This window comes from Vicia villosa, linkage group LG1 (genome assembly GCF_029867415.1).
Source record: "Vicia villosa cultivar HV-30 ecotype Madison, WI linkage group LG1, Vvil1.0, whole genome shotgun sequence".
Taxonomy (NCBI): Eukaryota; Viridiplantae; Streptophyta; class Magnoliopsida; order Fabales; family Fabaceae; genus Vicia; species Vicia villosa.
In genome coordinates, this window is record NC_081180.1 from 180902621 (window position 1) to 180926362 (window position 23742).

Here is a 23742-nt window from a genome sequence, read left to right on the forward strand (position 1 = left end):
ACAATAACCTCAACATCATCTTTTACTATGTGCCAACAAGTCTTGAAGAATTTCGAATTATAACCATCAACACATGGGGATTTCAGATCACCAATCCCATGAAGAGCCTTTTCAATCTCAGCAACAGTAATAGGACTATAATTGTTGCATTAAGTTTTAGTAGAATATAAAAAATAATATACTTAATTGATTATAAAATAATCTAAATTTATCATGTTATGACTTAATAAAGTATTAAAAATATTTTTATAGCCTCATGGTAAATAATCTAAATTTACCATTAGATTCATCAAGAGAGAGAAATTAATAACCTCATTAATATAGTAACATTCTCTCTCTTGATGAATTTAATGATTGGTATTTCTTCCTCTCATCTCTCATTTAAAAATGCTCTCACTTGATATGCTCCATATATATATATATATATATATATATATATATATATATATATATATATATATATATATATATATATATATATATATATATATATATATATATATATATATATATATATATATATATATATATATATATATATATATATATATATATATATAAGGGTTATATTTACTCTAGGAACTTACTCCAAATCTAGACCATTGATTATTTTCAATCTAGTGGTTAAAAATAATAAGTAATTAAATGTGGAGAGAAAATTATTATTTCAATCTAGTAAGTTATTATAAAAATTATTAGTATTAACTAAATTTAGTGACACTTATTTATCATGTTATGACTTAATAAAGTATTAAAAATATTTTTATAATATTCGAAGCAATGGAAAAAATATCCTTCTAAGCATATGAATTAAAATAAATTTGTTTAATAAAAATTTAACAATCATGTCAAAATATTACTGCAATCAGAAAATGATAGAATAATACTTTTAGTGGTAATCAACTTTCTCAAGTTTTATAGGAGATCTCTAGGAGACAAGTTTAGGGCCTTCTCTTTCATTGTTTCATTAGCTTGCATTTCAAAACACTAAAAAAATAACAATCTCCCATTTTCAACTAAACCTAGCGTGCGAGTTGCTCGGCCATAGCTTATTGCACATAGCTTATTGCTCGGCCATAGTTTTTTGAGTGTACACTTCTATCATATGTCACTGTTAGAGGGAGAATTCACAATGTCATTGTTATATATATCATTTTGAATGCCACAAAAAATCGCATCATTAATTCAATTTATCTTAATTTTATTTGCACCCCTGAGCTAAGGTCTTGGACCTGCCTCTACGGATTATGGAATTGATGTGTTGCTTATATGTGTTCTTATCATTTACTCCCTCGTCTCATAATAATAAGTGTCTCATTTACACTTTTTTTATGTCTCAAAATAAATGTCTCTTTAGAATACCAATGTAACATTTATTATTTTTTCCACTATTGTACCCCTATATATTAACTTTCACGTTTTTCAACTACTCCACTACCGATAATAAATAAGGGTACTTTAGTAAATGATACTAATTTTTTTTATTAAAATCAACACATCTAATCATTTTCTTAAGAACCGCGCAAAGCTCAAATAAGATACTTATTATGAAACGGAAGGAGTATATACTTGAGGGTGAAATCACTAGAGGAAAGGAGGAAAGGTACTAGAAGGCACCCTATGTGATAATCCATGCAAAGCATTAGCATATAGACATGTATGAGGAATAAAACGAGAATGATTGCTCTCTTTATAAATTAAATAGGCTATCTGATGTTAATTTTTGTTTATGAAACGTTACCATTTACATTTTTAATGCTGACTTGTGCAAAAACATTAGGTGCAGGGGCGCGGATTCGAGCCTACGACACCCCACTTATTCATTCTTTAAGAGTGAATTCCAGTCACTAAATCAAGATCTAATAATTTTGATCCAATAGGTACTGACGACACTACTAACTAAGACACTCTAAGATTAGTGACACATCAAAGATATCTAAATCTATTGGATTTTTGCTTTGAACTTGTTGTTCAAATTTATTAAATGCATGAATCAAATTCAAAAGGGAAAACTCCTATGAAGTTACTTTTATCTTGTGATGTACTCTTCATTCTAAAGATTACGTAGGTAGAGGACATTGTGCTTTCAAGTATACATGTAGAAAAAAATTACTTGAAATCTAGTCAATACAAATAACCCAACCATCCAGATTAATTTGAGGGCTATTTTACATTGAGAAAAAAGTTACCGAAAAACCATGTGTTGTCAACTCAACAAAAACTATTTTATATGCACTTGCTACAAGATACTCCATTTTTGGAAAACTCATCCACTTGACCTCTGATGTAGCAGCTTCCATTCGACTAGGAACCATCGCATTAAGGATTTCATAGTCTCATATAGTTGCACATAATCATTCTTATGAGAAGATAACTCATTAATCATAGTATGAAGGCACTCACATATTATAAATGATATGACATATGTGGTTACTATCACCAGTAACATTAACAAATTTGTCAATGTCTTGGTGCATAAAAATAGACATTTCATCAATGTATATTATTTTTGGTTATGTTGGAGTAAGTGGTAGTTTTATAATGCATGCACTATTAGATGATTTATTAGGTTGTGATGAAAATTGTAAAAATAATTTATCTGGAAAATGAGGGGACAAACTGCTTTGATCCTCCGGTTGGAAGAAAGAAAAATCGATTCGATCTACTACGTGGAAAGGAGACAAACCGCTTTGATCCTCCGGTTAGAAGAAAAGACTCAAACTATTCAATTCCTAGTCTTATTGTTTAGTTGGAAGTCAACCATTTCCCTTGTTTAAGGTAATTCGTGAGTATTGCCGACTAAATTCTTTCAACAATTATTAGACATCTCAAGATCAATTCTTGGGGAGAGAAATATGTCATTTTGTTTGACCCAACCTCTTTAATTCTCAGTATTCTCTCTCTTCCCACAAATATTTAATTTCCGCAATTTATATTTTTGTACTTTATTTTTTCGCTACTTAATATTAAAACTATTTTCATAATATTTTTTAATTCTGATTCTAATCCGCAAAGTTTTACAAAATCATGTTTTTCAAAACCATAAAATTCATACCCCCTCTTGTGTGTGAAGTCCACTACTACATAATACATATGTTACCATGGTTGGTAGAAAGATTCTACTACGGACGGTGGTAAGTAGTATAGTAGGGTGTGATTTTATGTGCCCTCTTTACCACTATGGACTACCAGTCGTGGTAAAAACACATAAGCGTATTACATACTACTATGATTGTTTAAAAAAACCGTAGTAAAAGGTTAAGGTCAAGGGTTTGATACACAGTGCCAGGATTTTTAAAATTTTTAATACATTTCACCACAGTTCTAGATCTCAACCATAGTGAAATACTTAGCGCACAATATTTCACTATGATCCTAGATTCTAAGCGTGGTAATATGCTTACTTGAGTTTATTATAAATTATGTGGAATACTTATTTCTCCAACTTCTTACTAAACATATAATATTTCAATCTGATTTAGAGATTAATAATATGACAAATTATGTTATATTAGAAGAACAAGTTACATTAATCGATGTTGTACGATCTTTATACAACCCATTATCCCCATTTTTCTCTTTAACTATTAGAACTTATTTTAATGCTTCCTATTCTTCTACTAACACTTCCTCCATTTCTAGTTTATTTTGAAAAATATTATTTAATTTTTAGACAAAATTAGAGGTGAATGAAGTGATAGCTGAAGAACTAGAAACATTGAATCAAGTTCTAACCGTTAAAGAGCAAGATACCAATAATAGGCTACAAAAAGCTCGTAAAAATTGATAAGTATATGTTGTTTTCTAATATAACTTAATATCTCATATTTAATTTTCTAATTCAATTCGAAAGGTTATATATATTCAGTAAGGGGTTAAAGAAACACTCAAACCACAAATGATATAATGGACTCATCTTCTATGACATATTGACTAATGAAAACTGCAATGTACAAAAACAAAATCATCAACAACATACAACTTTTATCAACAACAACATACAACTTTTATCAACAAAAACAAAATCATCAACAACATACAAATTTTATCAACAACAACAACATACCTTGAATAACATACAACTTTTATCAACAAACAACATATAACTTTTATCAACAAAAACAAATCATCAACAACATACAATTTTTATCATCAACTATATACCTTAAACAACATAGAACTTTTATCAACAAAAAAATCATCAACAACATACAACTTTTATCAACAACAAAATACCTTAAATAACATACAACTTTTATCAACAAAAATAAAATCATCAACAACATAGAACTTTTATCAACAAGATACCATAAACAACATACAACATAGCTCAAGAAAAACAAAATCATCAATAACATATAACTTTTATCATCAACAACATAGAACTTTTTATCAACAAAAAAAATCATCGACAACATACCACTTTTATCAACAGCAACAAACAACTTTTATCAACAAAAATAAAACCATCAACAACATAAAAAATATCACAACTCATAACATAAAAGGTGGAAATATCTACGTACCTGAAATGTGATGAGGAAGTGAAAGAAATGAGTTTTGTGTAATGCTTTTCCTTGATCCATAAGAGTTGAAGAAGATATGTTGGATTTTTGTGAAGAAATTGTATGAAACCATTTATGGAATAAGGATAAGGCGTGAGGGAGTGTTAGATTTTTGTTTTATGAGAGAAAAGGTTGTTTTGTTCTGAAAGAGCGAACTTTCATTTAAATATAGATTATAATTTTCACCACGGTTGATAAAAACGGCTGTGACTAAATATAGGTATATTTCACAATAATTGTTATTTGAGACCATGGTGAAAAGCATTTTAATTTTAATATAAATATTAAGATTATAAGTGACACGTCATTTTGTAAGCAAAAAAAAACTGCTGGTGCTGGGATTCGAAACGTGTAAACCTTAAGATATCACTATGGTTGTTAATATGGAACACAGTGAAATGTCTTTTAACAAAAGAAATAAAAGTGCAGGCACCTAAGGGTCCGTTTGGTTGGGGGAGTTTTGGAGAGGAGGGGAGAGAATATTTTAAGTTAATTATGTTTGGTTCAATTTTTTATGAGGGAAGTGGATTGGAGGTAATCAGATTCCCTCTTGGAGCAATTTTTTGTTACCTCCAATTTGGAGGGGTTTGGAGGGGAGGGGAGGAAGAGGAGTAATAATAAAATTTATTTTTGTATATATTGACAAAATTATCCTCACTTTTTAATTAAAATCCTAAATTGTTTTTAATATATATTATACGTTAATTTTTGTCGCTTTATTAGAATTCCTCAATTTTTTAAGACAACTCTATTATTTTTTATTAATATGCTGACTCAACTTTATTTTTTCATGTCTTTTATTTATAAAATCTTAATTGTTTTTATAAGATATTGTGTTGTATTACATATCTACGTATAATTGTTGTGTGTGTGTGTGTGTATATAATCTAATTTTATAAATATTTTATGAAATTAGATAGATCATCAAGATGATAAATTATTCATCTGATCATAAATTATATTATTATTGTATGAAATTTATCAATATTTTTATTTACGCTTTAATATATTTTAAAGTATTTGAAATATTAAATATTTTATTTATGCTTTAGTATATTTTAAAGTATTTGAAATATTAAATTTTTTTGTTAGATTATCTATGTTATTTATGAATTGACAAAATTATTTGTGTGAATATCACATTGTTTTTATTTGATTTAGCATGAGTGTTATAATATTTTAAGGGTTAAAAGGTAAATTAGTTTTAAAATCCCTCCCCTCCTGAACCAAACATATTTCTGATTAAAAATCCTCCCTCCCCTTCCCTCTCCCTCTTTTGAATCAAACATATTTTTAATTAAAATACCTCCCTCCCCCTCCCCTTTACTAAATAAGAGTTACTACTTCGATTTGCTTAATAGCCGAGGTAATAACACATTATGTTAGGTATATTATGTAGTAGTGGTCACATGTCCAACAAATGGTATCAGAGCCTAACTCCTGGTTAAGGACTAATCGTCTCAGGAGGAAGATGACTTCTAACAAGAAATATTTTCTAAACACGCAACCACTTTTCAATAGTAGTAGGTTTGATATTTGGCAAGCTAGGTTTAGAATTTTTCTTCAAAGTATGAATCATGAATTATGGGAAAAAATAGTCAATAGTTCTTTTATCCGTACTCATCAAGTAAATGATGAAGTAGCAGATAAACCAGATTCCCTTTGGATCGAAGAGAAAAAGAAAAAGTTTGAGATAGATTTTAAAACCAAGAATTTTATAATAATGTCTCTAGATGATAGTAAATTTTACTATGTTCGTCGTTGTAAATCCGCCAAGGAAATATTGGATACTCTTGGAATGATAATTTTAGTATCTCTAAGTATCAAACAAGAGAATATGAAAACAGGAGGCGAAGAAGATAAAGATACCACTCTTGAATGATTTTCAAAATTTAGAAATATTGGAAATCATGTTGGAAACTGTATCATTAAAAAATAACTAAGAATTAAGAATCAAAAGTTTAATCCAACTCATAAATCAAAAAATGGGAGAGTCATGAATTTCAGGGAAAAATCAAGAGAGAAGGAAATTGTAGAGAAATTGAATGAACTAGTTCAATTACTTAAATATGAAGAAAGAAAAGCTGAAGAATCATCAACTTCATCATATTCCTATCATGTAACTCCTGTAAAATCCTTCAAAAGAACATACTCAGTAGTTTGGGAAGAATATGTATGATCAACTTCATCATACTCCTAAAAACAAATAATTTTTGGACAAATTTGGGAAGGACGTGTATGTGGTTTTACACATACCATAACAGCAACATAGAATAACAAACGCAAAGAGTAAATCCTCCCCCAAACTTGAACTAAATATTGGCCTCAATGTTTCAGAACAAGCCCGAGAGGGGTGACTCATAGAGGATAGTGAAAATCCAACTTTAGCTTCCTAGCTTTCACCAGAAAGGGCCCCTTTTTATTTCCTGAAAAAAAAAAACAACACAAACACAAAAAGAAAACTAAGTTATTAAAAGCGCGAGTTGCCTCCCACGAAGCGCTTCGTTTAACGTCGCACGGCTCGACGGTTCATTACCCTATATTATGGAGGGTACTTCCTCTTTCAAACCTTGTTGCCTGTCACTTCCTAAACCAATAAATCACGTGGATGAACAACATGGACCATTTTTTTCAAATCACTACCAACTTTCATATCTTTACCGTGATGTTCCTTTTTCTTTTTTGGTTTTGACTTTTTGAAGGAACTTAGGAATGTTGATAGATGTATGAGGTGAGGCCACCTGAGAGACTATTCTTGAGACTTTTTTGGGAGAGGTTTTGAAATTTTGCTTTCTCCCTCAATCTTTATCATACCAACAGAAGATTGATTATTTCCACCTGCACCTTGCTTCTTGACTTCTAACACCTTCAATGTTACATCTTCATCAAATGATTTTACTATCAGTGTCTCTTTCTCGATATCAAAATTGCAGCGACTAGTAAGCAAAAATGGTCGACCAAGAAGGATATAAGTCTCTTCATCTTTAGGGATGTCCATGATCTGGAAGTCAACTGGAAAGACAAACTTATCAATTTCCACCAATACATCTTCATCTACCCCATATGACTACTTGATGGTGTGATCAGCGAATTTCAATTTTATCCCACTCTCGCTTATCTTTCCAATGTCGAACTTTTTGAAGATAGACAATGGCATTAGACTCACACTAGACCCATAATCAATTAACACCTTCTTGAACGTCTTGTCATTGGTAGTGCAAGGAATTGCCACCACTCTAGGGTCTTTCTTCTTGATTGGGATCCTCCTTTCTAGCGAGATTCTACCACACTTTTCAGTTACAATTTGTGGCTCATCTTCCACTAGTCTCTTCTTAGAAATCGCCTCTTTCATGAATTTCTTGTATAAGGGCATATTCTCAAGTGCTTTAAAGAAAGGTAAATTGATCTCTAACTTTTTGAACAGTACAACAAACTTCTCAAAAAAAAATTATCTTTTGAATCCTTCTTTTACACTCTAGAGGGGAATGGTAACTTGATCACCGGTTTAACCTCCTTCTTATTTTTCTCTTTAAGTGGCTTAATCGGTAATGCAACTAGATCTACCTCTATGACCAATTTATCATTTGTTGCCTTCTCTTCTTCAGATTCTGACACTTTCTGACATCTTGTTGTGACAACATTGACATTTTCTTGGGTTTTTGGATTTGTCACAGTTAAGCTCGGAAGAGTACCCTGTGTCTGTAGAGTTAGATGTTGTGCTATCTGACCCACTTGAACTTCTAGGTTTTTAATTGAAGTTGTAGTTTTTCTTTGGTTGTTTCTTGTCTCTTCTTGATATTGAAAACTTTGTGCAGCCATTTTCTCGATAGCTACTTCCCATTCTGATTTCTGAGGAGCTTGTTGTTGCTGATCTTTCTAGGAAAAGTTGGGTTGATTCTTCCACCCTAGATTATATGTGTTAGAATAAGGATTGTGATGATTCAAGAACTTAATCTCTTAAATTTGTTGAGGGGTTGCAAAGCAATACACAGTTTGGTGAGGACCATTACAAGTCTCACATCTGACAGTCTGAGCCGGTTGAACTTGAGCCACCTGTTGTGCACCTATATGCAAAGGCTTCAATTTATGTTCAACTTCCGCTGCTATTGCATCTTCAACCCAAATTTTATTAGTTTCCAAATTCAGATTAATTGCTCCCTCAGGTTTGCTAGTACACCTGTCATACAACTCCAACTGCTCATTTGTAGCTATCGCTTCAATGATCTTCTTAATACCAGTGGTTGTTGAGAAATTAGTTGAGCCATCGGCTGCTGTATCAATCAACTGCTTTGTCTTTATTTTAAGCCCATTGACAAACATCTGCATCTATTCAGTCTGATCCATGTTATGAGTTAGGCATGGCTCGAGGATCCTTTTGAATCTTTTGTAGGCATCTCCGAAAAACTCAACCTCCTTCTAATTGAAGTTCAAGATTTCATATCTCTTTCTCAGAAATACAGATGCTGGAAAATACTCATTCAAGAAAGCTGGGAAATACCGACACTAAGAAAAACTCATTCAAGAAAGCCTTTCGGCAGTCCCCGACAACGGGGCCAAAAACTTGATCGATAAATTTGCAAGTGTCCTAATCTGCCAACATGATAATAATGGAAAATCCCAAAGTATCAATCTCAAGGACTGCGTGGTGATACAGAGTGATGTTTCAGTTCAATTAAACAAAATCCTTGAGGGTTTTGGTTTGGAGAATTATAAAATAACAATAATTAAATAACAGATTGGTTTTGAAATATAATAGTAACATGTCACGGTTGGTGTGTGCATTAACATGTAACAACTCTGAATCCTTATTTTAGTAACGAGTTCTAAATGATCAATTACCGGTCCTCAAGGATGTTTACTCCTAGGTCCTTAGTGAGCAAACCTTTATACATTCAATCTTAATCCCGATGTCCATCGAGATTAGTGAAGAAATCAAGCATTATTATTATCAAGAATGTTCCGGTTACTATAGGGTCTCCCTAGTCCTAGGTTGTATCTACTATAATATAATCGATCAAAGGATTTAACAATGGCGGTCCAGCCCTAATTGTTAACCTTGAATCAATCCCTGTTGGTCTGACAGGGAAGGCATTAAAACATTGAACGGTTAAATCTATAATGAAAAACTAATAGTTTACTGAAAATAAGAATTCAAAGTAGTTTACAATGTCAAATCAGGTACACCCCCTAGCAATAGGGAGTTTAGGCACACATATTGTTCAAAATAATTTCAATACAAAAATTAGACATTACAAGGAATTGGGGAACTTTGATCTTCAATTGCTTCCGCTCATTAGTCTCTTTCGCTTCCCGATAACCTTGATCTCTTCCAGACACAACCAATGTCAGGTAACACGGCCACCCGTGTCAGGCCTCCTGAAGCATGCTTTTTGAACTTCTTTCGAAACTCCGGGTTTTGCACTACTTTGTCCTGATTTATTCGTTTGAGCCTAAAAATAGTAAAACACACAATCAACACATAAAATGACGAAGAATGCAATAAAACACTTAACAATATAAATCAAAGACAACAAAAATCAACGGTAAATAAACGTGTAAAAACCACTTATCAATGACCATAAAGATGGTTGATAGGTACTTCACAAATCACGCTGAGCGACATGAGTGACCTAGATGGGATTTGCCCCCTCCTACATATACGGGGGTAATATATGTGGGGCCATTGATAGAGTATGACTGAAAAATGCATGACCGTGCTCAAATAAGTCGATATCAGATATTGGGCTTATTTGTTGTTATCAAGTATACTCTAGGATCAAGGAATAAAATATTAGACCATACAAGGGTGACACATTCTATGCCTTGTGTTCAATATAGATATAAGGGCAAAAGGGTAATTGTACCTATAATCATTATCATAGAAAGGTTATGTCAGATCACACGACATTCTCATCACTTGTGTAGCAGTGTTGTGTTGCTAGATACCGCTCACTGTCTATAATATTAAATAGGTGATTTAATATTATTGTCAATGTTATGAGAACCTACAAGATCACACGCATAGAGTATTTATAGTGGAATGGATACTTAAATTAAATATGATTTAATTTAAGGGTTAAATAAGTTTTTTGTCCCTATATATATTGCAGTTTCATTTTTAGTCCCTCATGGGTTTTGGTAACGGTTTTAGCTGGTTTTGGCAACGGTTTTTTTAAAAACCGTTGCCTAAAGACAGGGAGAGACTAAAAATAAAACCGCAATATTTATAGGGACCAAAAACTTATTTAACCCTTAATTTAATTACGTGTTAATAGAATTTAAATTGTTTAATACATTAGCACATATATAATTTATTTGATTAGATATGATTTAATTAAATAAATGAGAATAATTTAAATAATAATTTATTTTATTTAATTAAAAGAGTTTGATTAAATATTATTTATTTAATTAAAATAGTTTAATTAAATAATATTGGACTTATTTTAGAAAAGCCCAAAAATAAGAGGATTAGGGTTTTTGAAAGCTCTTTCCCCTAAAAAACGTTAATTGTCAATTTTTTCAGAGCAAGAACGGCTAGCATTGTCTTCCACTTTGCACTCCTGTGGACTACGTAGAGATGCCGATATCTTCCACCGTTTGTGATTAAAAGATAAAGCACACTTCAAGAGGTAATTCTTGAACCCTTATTGGTGTTTGATTTGTAAATAATTATTTAATTAAGATCCATTCAACAGATTATATATGTTCATCAGGATTGTTCCGCTAAGAGAACCAAAAAAATTTTAAAAAATCCCTTTTAAATTTCAACAGTGATATCAGAGCATGGGTTTTGATTAAATCATTTATTCCAATATCATTTCATTTGATTAAAATGTGTTTAATCCTGTAAATTGAATTTGATTCAATTTAATCTTCGGTTTGGTTGTTCTAATCATGATTTTTAATTGACATCCTATATACTGTTTTCTTTTAATCATGATTGTAAATATCATATACTGTTTTGTGATATTGTGATGGACCGATGGTAATGATATAAAATTGTTTGCTGGAAGAGCTTGCCGTAATAGCAAATACAGGTGTGTTATTTAACATGTAACTTAACACCAAATAATTTGTAGCTTGTTGTAATGGCTTTGTGGATGATGATCCACTTTTAACTTGTAGCGTACCGGGTAATGGGTATGATATGTATTTTATTGCCATTATGGTATATTTGAAAAAGAAAATTTCTTCACCCACCTCCTAACCTTCCAGCCCACTCCTGGTGAATTTACAACACTACCCCTTGTTTCGGAAGTTCATTTTCGAAAAGGTACTTTTTTTTGAAAAAAATGTGTTTTCGAAAATGTATCTCCGAAAACGTGTTTTTTTAAATATAAAATATTGATTTCGGAGATGCATCTCCGAAATAAAGTTACATTTTTAGAAAATGTGGTGTTTCGGAATTCATCTCCGAACGCACCCCCCCTTGGAGGAATTCGGAAATGAACTTCCGAATTTATGTCTGGACAGAAGAAAAATGGAAAACAACAACGATTCGCTTTAATTAATCGGGTGAAGATTACAACGATAATATTACTGAAAATTAAAGTTACATATTGTTGAACACGGGTAGGTGGGGATGAGTCAACATTTTGATTACGTCGTCCGCCGATCTTTGAAGTTTCGCGTCCAACTCGATCGGGCCTTTCGAAGAAAATCGGTCGAACGTTGTCCACAGAACCGCTAAATCTTCGTCGTTCTTGATCTCAAAAGGTGTGAACTTAATGCCTCCCTCGTCGTTAAGCGATGGCGAGCGGTACTCGAGCTTGACAACCTTTCGATTCTCGGGATAGCGCAAAAGCGTGTTGAGCGACGGTATCAACTCCGCAAACGGCGTGTCGCGCGAGAAGCGAAATTGGAACGACATCGGGTAGCCGGTTTCAAAGTAGACGAATGCTAGGTGGGGGTAGGTTTGTGTCATTTGTGTTTTGTGGTGTGAAGAGGATGAAGAAGAGTGTGTGGTATTTATAGACTTATTGGAGCATTGATGGCCCAACAAATCTTATCTTGCATCCGGGGACATTTCGGAAATGAACTTCCGAAAATAGGCTCCAGACATGTATATTTCGGAAGTTCATTTCCGAATTATGCAGAAACAGACTTAAATTTTACATTTTGTTGATTGCTTAGTGTGTTGTGTAAATTGAACAAATGGAATTCAAAATAGACATAAATTACACAAAGACCTAAAGTGTACCAATTTCTCGGTATAATCCTCTTTGGAGTATGCATCCAAAATTCCCCTCCATGCCGCCATTATCCTATCAACCACAACACCGGCTTTGACAACTTTACCATTTTCATCCGGCCTATCTTTTGTCCCAACCGCGGGTTTCAACTTGCTTCTCACGTTGCAAGTTATGTGATACCGGCAAAGTAAAGCGGTAGATGTCGGGAAGACGGTATCGACCGCATTCATCAAAGCATTGTCCCGATCGGTGACAATGACGTTTGGCATAACCTCTTGATCAACTAACAAAGACTTGCAAATTCCCAAGGCCCACGTAAAGTTGTCTTCTTTTTCACACTCCAAAAAAGCAAACCCCACCGAATAAGTCTTGTCCGTAGAGGTCACACCGACGATCTCTAGAAGAGGAAGCCTATATTTGTTTGTCTTGTACGTCGAATCCATGACTAGAACGGTTGGAAATGTGTTGAATAATTTGATACTTTCGGGATGAGTCCAAAAAATATCACGCACCGTAACTTTATCCTCGGAGGTTCGGAAGCTTGAAACATATTTGTTATCGTCTAGTAGTTTCAAAAGTTGTTGCATTTCCGACCGAGGGCCCATATTCGATACTCCGAGATTGTGCCGTTCATTGTAAACTTGCTTGATATTTGAAACTCTATCCGGATTCTTACGCTTCAAATCGGCAAGTATGTTGCGAGGCGCCACTTTGACTATCGTTAGGTCCGATATCACATTCCTCTCTTCGCGGGACAAACGACACGCCATTGGATGCCCGTGTAACTTGACATCCAAGGCATGATTATGAATTCCACAAATTACGGTTAACCGCCACAAATCATCAACCCTCCGAGTAGCACGCAACTTAAACAGACACCCGCACTTCCTCGATCCCGTGTCCTCGTGTTTTAGCACCCGGTTTGATTGTACATAACTACCACCCCGTTCGCAATTCAAAACAACGAAAGCTTTCCGCCTACTATTTCCGTTGTCCGACCTTAAAATAACAATTCCAAATCCATGTTTGTGAGCTTTCTTCCGAACCCAATCAATCAATTGTTCGCGACTACCGAAGCTCCGATCATTTGTAAAATGTTGCCGAATATCGACCGCATCGATCATAGGAGTAACGTTAATAACTGGATCGTTATTAACGTTGACAATTTCCGGAACTATGCCTCCATCGTCTTGCACAATGTTGTCCGGATGCACCATACCTAAAAAATGAATAAATTAGCAAAATTGGCCAAAACTGTTTTTTTTTTTCTAACTGCCAGGGCATATTTCGGAAGTTCATTTCCGAAATTTATTAGGTAATATATTTCGGAAATGAACTTCCGAACCATATCAGTTTTCAGCATAAAATTTATCAATCAATGTAGTGAAATAGGGGATGAAATGAGTGATGTTTACCTGAAATTGATGCTTTCTATGCTCCCTTTAACGTGATCAACGGTTTGAAACTTGATTTTAGGGCGAAAAATGGATGGAGATTGATTGGGTTTTAGAGAGGGGTTTGAGAAGTTTTGGAGAAAAATGATGAAATAGTGAAGGAGGGAAATTTGTATATGCAGCAACAGTTTCGGAAATGAACTTCCGAAAATATGCACGGATTTTGAATTTTTTTGACTTCGGAAATGCACTTCCGAATTGTGGAAATTTTTTATAAAAAAAAAAGCGCTTCGGAAGTTCATTTCCGAAGCAGGGGTATTTTCGGATTTTCGCTGGGGGTGACCCCCATAGGGAGGTGGCTAAAGAAATTTTCTTTGAAAAATTGCCATGATAATAATTTTATGTTGCCGAGAATGTATTGCTCGTGTAATGCTTTGCTGAAAGATGTTTTGGTTGAATTTTGTATTATTATAATTGATAATTAATATATAATAATGATAATAATAATAATAATAATAATAATAATAATAATAATGTTAATGGTGAAAACTTCACCTTGGTGACACAGTTGGAAGAAGAAGATAGGAAGAGCAAAGATCAACATTGCAACAGAAAACGGTTACGATGCCAATAACAGAAAAGTTACACTTCTTCATTAAGCTTCATTACTGTACAAGATGAAGTATATATACAAGGGATAAGATAAAGAAGTTGTGGATGTCATGAAGCTAAAGGAAACCTACGTGGCATCCACATATTGGCTAAAGTTAGAAATAGTAAATAAACTAAAAACTATCCTAGCTATCTATATATATTAACAGCCCCCCTCAAGGTGGACTTTGGATATTGCAAAGTCCCAACTTGTCCAATGTAAGCTTCAAAGCTGGTGAGTGTAGAGGCTTAGTAAGCATGTCAGCCAATTGAGCATTAGTAGAGATAGGGAGAAGGTGAATGAGCTTAGACTGTATTTTCTCGCGAACCACATGACAGTCAAGCTCAATGTGCTTGCTTCTCTCGTGGAAGGTCGGATTATGGGCCAAGTAGATAGTTGATCTGCTATCACAGAAAATAGATGAAGGCCGAGGAAAAGTAACTTGAAGATCAAGAAACAGATAATGCAACCATTGAATTTCATAAGAAATAGCCGCAAGAGCTCGATACTCTGCTTCAGTAGAAGAACGTGACACGGTATGTTGTTTCTTGGACTTCCAGCTTAAAAGAGAAGAGCCAAGCATGACACAATAGCCAGTGATTGATCTTCTAGTATCAGGGCATCGAGCCCAGTCTGCATCAACAAAGCCTACAAGTTTTAAGGAACTGGAGGCAGAAAATAAGATACCTGTGGCAAGGACAGATTTAAGGTATCTTAAGACACGATATGCAGCCTGCAAGTGTGGCAGCCTTGGTTGAGACATGTATTAGCTTAAATGCTGAACAGCATAAGAGATGTCAGGTCGTGAGTTGGTCAGATATATCAAACGAATAATTTAACGCCTGTAGACAGTGGGATCCTCCAACAAAGATCCTTCATGGATAGACAGTTTAAGGGTCGGATCAAAAGGAACAGATGAAGGTTTTGCAGCAAGCACACCCACATCCTGAAGAAGTTCCAAGGTATATTTGCGTTGGTTCAGAAAAATGCCATCTGCATGATGGGCAATCTCAAGACCAAGAAAGAATCATAGCTGGCCCAAATCCTTAATCTTAAATTTATGATCCAAAGACTGCTTAACATGATTGATCTCTGAAAGGGAGTTCCCTGCTAACACTATATCATCAACATAAACTAATAGAGCAGTGAAATGTTGTGAAGAGGATTTAACATATAAAGAGTAATCAGCTAGGGACTGCTTATAGCCCAGAGAAATGAGAAAAGTAGATAATTTGGAATACCACTGTCTGCTAGCCTATTTCAGGCCATAAAGAGATTTCTGTAGCCTACATACTTTGGAAGGAGAGACATTAGATAGGCCAGGGGGAAGACTCATGTAAACCTCTTCATGAAGTTCACCATGAAGGAAGGCATTGTTCACGTCTAACTGCTCCAAATGCCATCCTTTAATAGCTGCAAGAGAAAGCAAAACTCTAACAGTGGTAAGTTTAGCAACAGGGGAAAAAGTATCAAAATAATCTACCCCTTCCATCTGAGTAAAGCCCTTTGCCACAAGCCTGGCCTTATATCTTTCAACTGAACCATCAGCTTTGTGTTTGACTTTATAAACCCATCTGCAACCTATAGGAACCTTGCCAGGAGGGAGCTCAACCACAATCCAAGTTTGATTTTCTGCAAGAGCTTCAAACTCAACATTCATGGCATTAATCCAACAATCATGTTTAATTGCCTGTTTATAGGTTTTGGGTTCAGATATAGCAGATATAGCACAACAAAAAATTTTAAAAGCTGGAGAACACCTGTCATAAGATAAAACAGGAACATCAGAAGAAGAGGACCTATTATTAGATAAAGATATATCACTTGGTTGTCCACCAGATAAAGGAGTAGATGCAGGGGCAGCATTGAGGTTAGGTGACTCAGGACTGGCTAGAGGAGTATTTTGTAGAATAGGAGAGTTATGACCAGTGGTAGAATTGGGGCTGCTGCCAAAAAAAGGACTATGACTAAGAGGACTATGACTAGGAGTAGAGGATGAAGCAGAATTGTCCAAAGGATTAGATACATCAGTAGCAATGGGAGACTGATGGATAATAGAAGGATCATCATAAAGAAGTTGATGTTGGGATGTGTTTGGGAAGTGAGGTTTGGACTGATGTGACTGAAAGGGAAAAATCTGCTCATAAAAAACAACATTCCTAGATACAAAAATGTTATGATTAGTTAAGTCATAGAGGATGTACCCTTTGGTGCCATCCTTGAATCCCAAGAAAATAGCTTTTCTAGCCCTACTATCAAATTTTGTCCTGTGAGACTGTAAAGTGGCAGCAAAACTTAAACAACCAAAAACTTTCAAATGAACAATAGAAGGTGGCTGTTGAGAAAGCAATTCATGAGGGCATTTAAACTTTAAAATAGGGGTAGGTAATCTATTGATCATATGAATAGCATGTTGTATGCAAAAGTTCCAGAGATTGAGAGGAATGTTAGAATGAAAAGATAGAGTTCTAGCTACATTCAAAATATGTTGATGCTTGCGTTCAACCACCCCGTTTTGCTGGGGGGTTTCTACACATGTTTTCTGATGAAGAATGCCTTTAGAAGCAAGGAATTCAGATAATGCTATGAATTCAGTACCATTATCTGATCTTAAACACTTTAAGGAAGAATGAAACTGAGTTTCTATGTATGCAATGAACTTGACAATATAATCTTTGGTTTGATTTTTGGTTTTAAGAAAAATAGTCTAGGTGTATCTAGTATAATCATCTACAAGAGTCAGAAAATATTTATGGCCTAACACAGATATAGTAGAGAATGGGCCCCAAACATCAGCATGAAGAATTTCAAAGGCAGCATTAGATTTACTATAACTGTGAGGAAAAGGAAGTCTCTTTTGCTTGCCATAGTGACAAGAGTCACAAGGAATGTCATTATTACAATGTGAAGGTACAAAAGGAAAAACTTTAGAAATGTGTTGTAAACCTATATTTGAAATATGGCCTAATCTTAAATGCCACAGATTACCAGGATTTTGAGCAAAAGAATTGAAAGCACTATGATGAGCAGAAGATCCAAGAACATAAAGCCCTCTTTGAAGTTTAGCTATACCAATCATTGCCCTCGAATGATTCTGCATGATTTGGCATGAGTTATCAGTAAATTGCACAAAACAATTATTACTACTGACAAGCTTAGCAATAGAAATCAAGTTAACACGAAAATTAGGTATGAACAGGACATTATGAAGGACAAGAGCAGGGGAGATAGCAACACTGCCAGAAATAGAAGCAGTGACTTGGGATCCATCTGGTAAACTAACATGAATAGGTATTATGGATTTATAAGAAGTAAAAGCTGTAAGATCAAAGGTAATGTAATCTGTAGCACCAGTGTCAAGAATCCATAGAGAAAGGTTATTACCTTGTTCATTATGAGAATGAGTGTTCAGGACAAATGGTGATGTGGTAATAGAATTGGCTTGAGGAGTAGGTTTGGATTGTTGAAGTAATGCCAAAATGCTTTGATATTGCTCTTGAGTAAAACCAAAGGAAGACTTGGATGAGTTCTACTGAGAAGATTCCAAGGCTGCATCAGGAGGCACATCACTTTGAGTAACTGAATTGGTGGATTTGCCTTTGTTCTTGAAGCCAGGTGGATAACCATGATTTTGGAAACAAGTATCAACTGTGTGGTTAGTTCTGCCACAGTGAGTACAAACGCGACTATGACCCTTAGCTCCACCATAACTCTGTGTTATGCCCTTACCATAGTTGTTACCAGCCTTGTTGTAACCATTACCAGTGCCATTAGAGGAATTGGTGTGAAAAGTTGCAGACTCTTCAGAACTGTTGGTAGGTGTTGTAACAATAGAATTAGAGTGATTCAACTCACGTTCTTGCTGAATAACCAGAGAGAAAGCTTTGTCAATATCTGGTAAAGGATTTATCGTCATGATTTGGGACTTGGAATGATCAAACTTCTCATTCAAACCCTTAAGGAACCTAATCACGTAATCCTGTTCATGGTATTGACGAATTGAGGCAAGAGCACCACATGAACAAGGAATGGCACAACAACAAGCAGTGATGGGACGATAAGTTTCAAGCTCATCCCGCATAACTTTCATCTGTGTAAAGTAATTGGAGACATCAAGAGTACCTTGGCGGAATTTGTACAAATATTCTTGAATGTCAGAGATTCTGAAAATGTCACCATGAGAGAAGCGAATCTGAAGGTTCTTCAACACACCAGCTGCAGTATCGATCCAAAGAACAGACTTAGCAATTGATTCAGAGATCGAACGGTGAATCCATGCTAAGACCATCGTATTGCAGCGGAACCACGGAGCATAAAGAGGATCAGAAACGGGAGGTTTCGTGATAGTGCCATCGATGAATCGCTCCTTGTTCTTGGAAATCAATGCAATGTGCATTACCTAGCCCAAGTATGGTAGTTCTTGTCATCTAGCAAAGGCGACACAAGAACAAGAGACGGATTCTCGTTCGGATGAAGGTAGAAAGGATTCGTGGAGTTCGTGGAGAAATCGCTATAGCTCTGGTATGCCATCAGAAAGGGAAAAGGAGAGAAAGAAATAAAACGAAGAAGATGATTGTGAATCGAAGAAAGGAGGAAGCTCAAGGTGAGCAAGAATGACAGAAAGATTCACAATCAAGAACGCGAGTACAACAATGGCTACCAGAGCTTTTTGAGCTCTGATACCATGTTAATGGTGAAAACTTCACCTTGGTGACACAGTTGGAAGAAGAAGATAGGAAGAGCAAAGATCAACATTGCAGCAGAAAACGGTTACGATGCCAATAACAGAAAAGTTACACTTCTTCATTAAGCTTCATTACTGTACAAGATGAAGTATATATACAAGGGATAAGATAAAGAAGTTGTGGATGTCATGAAGCTAAAGGAAACCTACGTGGCATCCACATATTGGCTAAAGCTAGAAATAGTAAATAAACTAAAAACTATCCTAGCTATCTATATATATTAACAAATAATAATAATTAATGAATAATAATAATAATAAAATAGTTTATTGTTATAAATAATAGTAAAATAATAAAATGTTTATTTTTTAATATTTAATATTCAATATTGAAATCATGTACAATTTGGATGTTCGTTGTTGACTATATTACGAAATCCGACAATTGTATGGTGAAGCAGTGACACTTTAATCATCTATAAGTGATTCAAATATAATTGATAAATTTATATATGATATAAATATTTATAATGTAAAGTTAGTGTATTTGATACACTGTGTTGTTTTGTCCATTCAATTAGTGTAATGATTCTTATACATTTGAATGATCAATGTTCATTCTGCTTCAGAATCCAACATTTATATGGTGAGTAATGACATTTCAATCAATCATATAGAATAATTGATCCTTACATTTTGATGGTATGAACGCTTTTGCATTAGGCTTTGTTATGGCGCAAGAGTTGTGCCTTTAGGGTTCGCAAAAAGCGTCGAGTGTTGATGCGTCAATATTTATAAATTGTTAATCTATTATTATTTATTATTTAATAATTTATTATTAAATAAATTGGTATACGATTATGACCTTAGATTTTGAAGTTTGTTTATTTTAAATATGGTATGCGTGTCGTGATTTATTTTATTTAAATACGGCCTGCGTGTTGTGATTTATTTTATTTAATTACGATCTGTGTGTCGTGATTTATTATAATTAAATACGACATGCATGTCGTTCCATTTAATTATATTTTATTTATTTAAATATTATAGTTGTTCGAGTTCAAGAGTTGAAGAGAAGACAACGCCAAATGATGGCACCGGTGGAGAAACTTGAGAAGCTTGTTCGTTGGTCAAAGAATTGTAATAAAGTAGTTTATTTAATTCTCGCGCTTTAGGTGGTCATAATCGTATTACCAAACTTTATTTTATGTATGTGATGCATGTATTGTATGTTTGTATGCTTGTGTATGTGTAACACGGTGGGAGAACTGACTTTTTTAAAAATGTTGCGGTTAAGCAAGAGTCGCCATCGACTTTTATTTTATCCAATTAGGAAAGGTATAAAAGAACAGGAAAGACCTTCTTTGAAAAGAGATTGAGTTCGGGGGGTAGGTTATAAAAAGGGAAGGTGTAAGCACCCTTTTCATCCGTAGTTATCTACGGGCTCTTAGTTGCTTGGCTCACTTTTGTTTGAAATGTTTGATTTGTTTGAAAGAGTAGTGTGTGTTTAAAAAAACACTTTTGTTTTGAGAATGTCTAAAAACACAACGTTAGAAAACGGGGTGTGAAACAGCATTTGATTTGAATTGTTGTGAGCAAGCACTCAAGAGTAACCTACCCTAAGTTCATAAGGTCTTTCCTATTCTAAGACTTTCCTTGAGCGATAGTACTATCCATACCATGTGAGGGTAGGTAGTCCTATACATTGGATGTGCGGGTCATCGAAGGGTCATCGAATCTGCATAGAGACTATCCATACCATAAAGAGGGTAGGAAGTCCCATGAGATGCGAATAGTCATAAAGGCAACATGTAGGGATACCTTAGCGTTCGAAGGGACTATCATCATTTAGTCGAAGGCAACTCGAGGGACAAGATCATTTATCGTAGGCAACTCGAAGGGACTATGATCTTTCATTCCGAAGGGACAATGATGATTTCGAATCGTAGGCAGCAGGTGCTAAGGTATCCTTACGCTCGAAGGGACTTGACTATTATTTTCCGAAAAGGCGACGTAAGAGGGGAAACCCTAAAAGTGGGTGTGTGAACAGTAAAAAAGAGTGTGTTATGTTCAGATGTTTTAATCTTGGAAGTTAGTGATCTAACGGTTGATTTTATCTTGCCATACAATCCTAGTTAGCATACATCTAAGCAATTAAATTTGCAGGAAATTAAAATGCGGAAATTAAATCCTACACTATTACAAAAATACCCATGCGACCTATACATCGATTTCTAGAATTTAAATAAATAATAAAATGAATAATTAAATAAAAGGCGGAAATTCGAAACAAGCACGCGACATTCATTGGAGTATGAGGTGAGAGGAGAATCGGGGAATCGAGCGTTTAGAGAAATTAGGGTTATAGTAAAAACTTAAGTTAACTAGTTATTAAATTAAAATTAATCCTAATTTAATAAAAATCTAAATTAATTATCTAATTAGTTAACTAAAACCTAATTTCTATTTAATTAAAATTATTTAACCTAATTAAATAGGTTAAACCCAATAAATATCCTAATTAAATTAATTCTAAGTTAAATTAGTAGTTAATTGTTGATTAGGAGATTAACTAAATTTAAACAAACACACAAAAAACAATACACAAAAAAACTGAAAAGAAAAAAGAAAGAAAGTGGCTGAAGGGCGCTAGATACAGTGTATTTGTGCCTTGGAGGTTCACGGTGGTGCGTCACTTTCTAGGCGTTAGATGGAGTTTTGTGATGATCCAGTGGCAGAGAGATGGGGGCTCATCATGGTCCTTCATGGGGGTGGCGCGCTGGATCTGTCAACATATTAAAAGGAATAAAAGAGTGGTGCACACAAGGATCGAACTCAGATCCTCTTGTTCCCAAACACATGAGCTTTGCCACCTGCACTGTATTATTAATGCGTAATAGTCATGTACAAAGAAAATTAAATACTATAACTAATAGTTAATGGAAAAGGTTAGCAAAATCTGAGTCGGGCCCACATGCGAGCCAATGGGAACATGAGAGAGGATCTGGAACTTCTGACTAACCAATCAAAAACCCTCAAGTTGCCACGCAATGGTCAAAAAGTCAATGGTACTGTTCATCATCTTCCCAGCATTCTACGGCCACGCTTTTTCTTTGTTTTTCGCAACGGATTTTCATGGCTAATGGCATGCGAGTCTCCACCTGCAAAAACGACCATGAATGGAAAAACAAACAACCCAGATTGGCTAAATGGAACCCCACGAATTCAAATATGGCGTCTTTTTGGACTGATACACGCTGCACATGCAAAAACGAAGAACAACTTCTTCCTTGCCCTAACAATGGTGGATCTCACTCCATGCACCGTAACTTCGTTCCAACAGCCCAAACCTTCTCTAAAACACCTCATAAACTCATAGAAATCATTAAATAATGTTAAAGCATCCATGTACACGTAAAATGAAAACTCACAAAATAGTCAAAAATATGAATCATGAAACATGCGTATTTATGTGATGAGGGCCCTGTTCTTTAGTTCTTGCTTACTCTTTGATGCCTTGTGAGTGAATTAGGACTGTTTGTATGGCTTGATGATGGCTGCCAAGTATGAAAACGAAAATTGGTTTTTTTTAGGAGTTTTTGGAGGTTTGAGAGGCGCTTCCAAAGGCTAGGGTTTTCGTAGTCCTTATGACTGAGTGAGGTTTAGAATATATAGCATGTGATTAGGGCAACATGTTTGGAAAGAATTATTTTCTTTGATTGAGAAAATATTTGATTTGAATTTTTCTTCAAAACTTTCTTTTTTTGATTCAATTCTATTTTGTGCACTTCTTTCACGATTTTATGGCCCTTGGATGATGATTTGGATTTGAGTGAATGAATGAGAATGATTCATGGAATATTATTTTATTTAATCAAGATTTTATTTGAATTAAATTGATTTTAAATTAATAAAATCAAAAATAATTGAAATAAAACCATAATAAAATAAATGAATATTGACTCATGGGCCTCTTGCAAGCTTGTTATCACGTGGAAAGTCCAAAATTATAAGCCCATTACTTAAAACTTTGAATTTGGCCATTTAGGGTTATGTACTTTTTCCAAATTTTCCCAACTTCTGACAGTCATAACTCAGTTGAATTTTATCCTATGAAGGTGTTCTAGGACTTTTTGGAAAGCTCAAGATGTCTTCTACAAGCCACTTTGGAAGCTTTTTTGCATTTGGAGGTTTTAGCTTGATCTTATTGGTCCTGACAAAAAACAACTTTTTGTGAACTTCTAGGAGGACT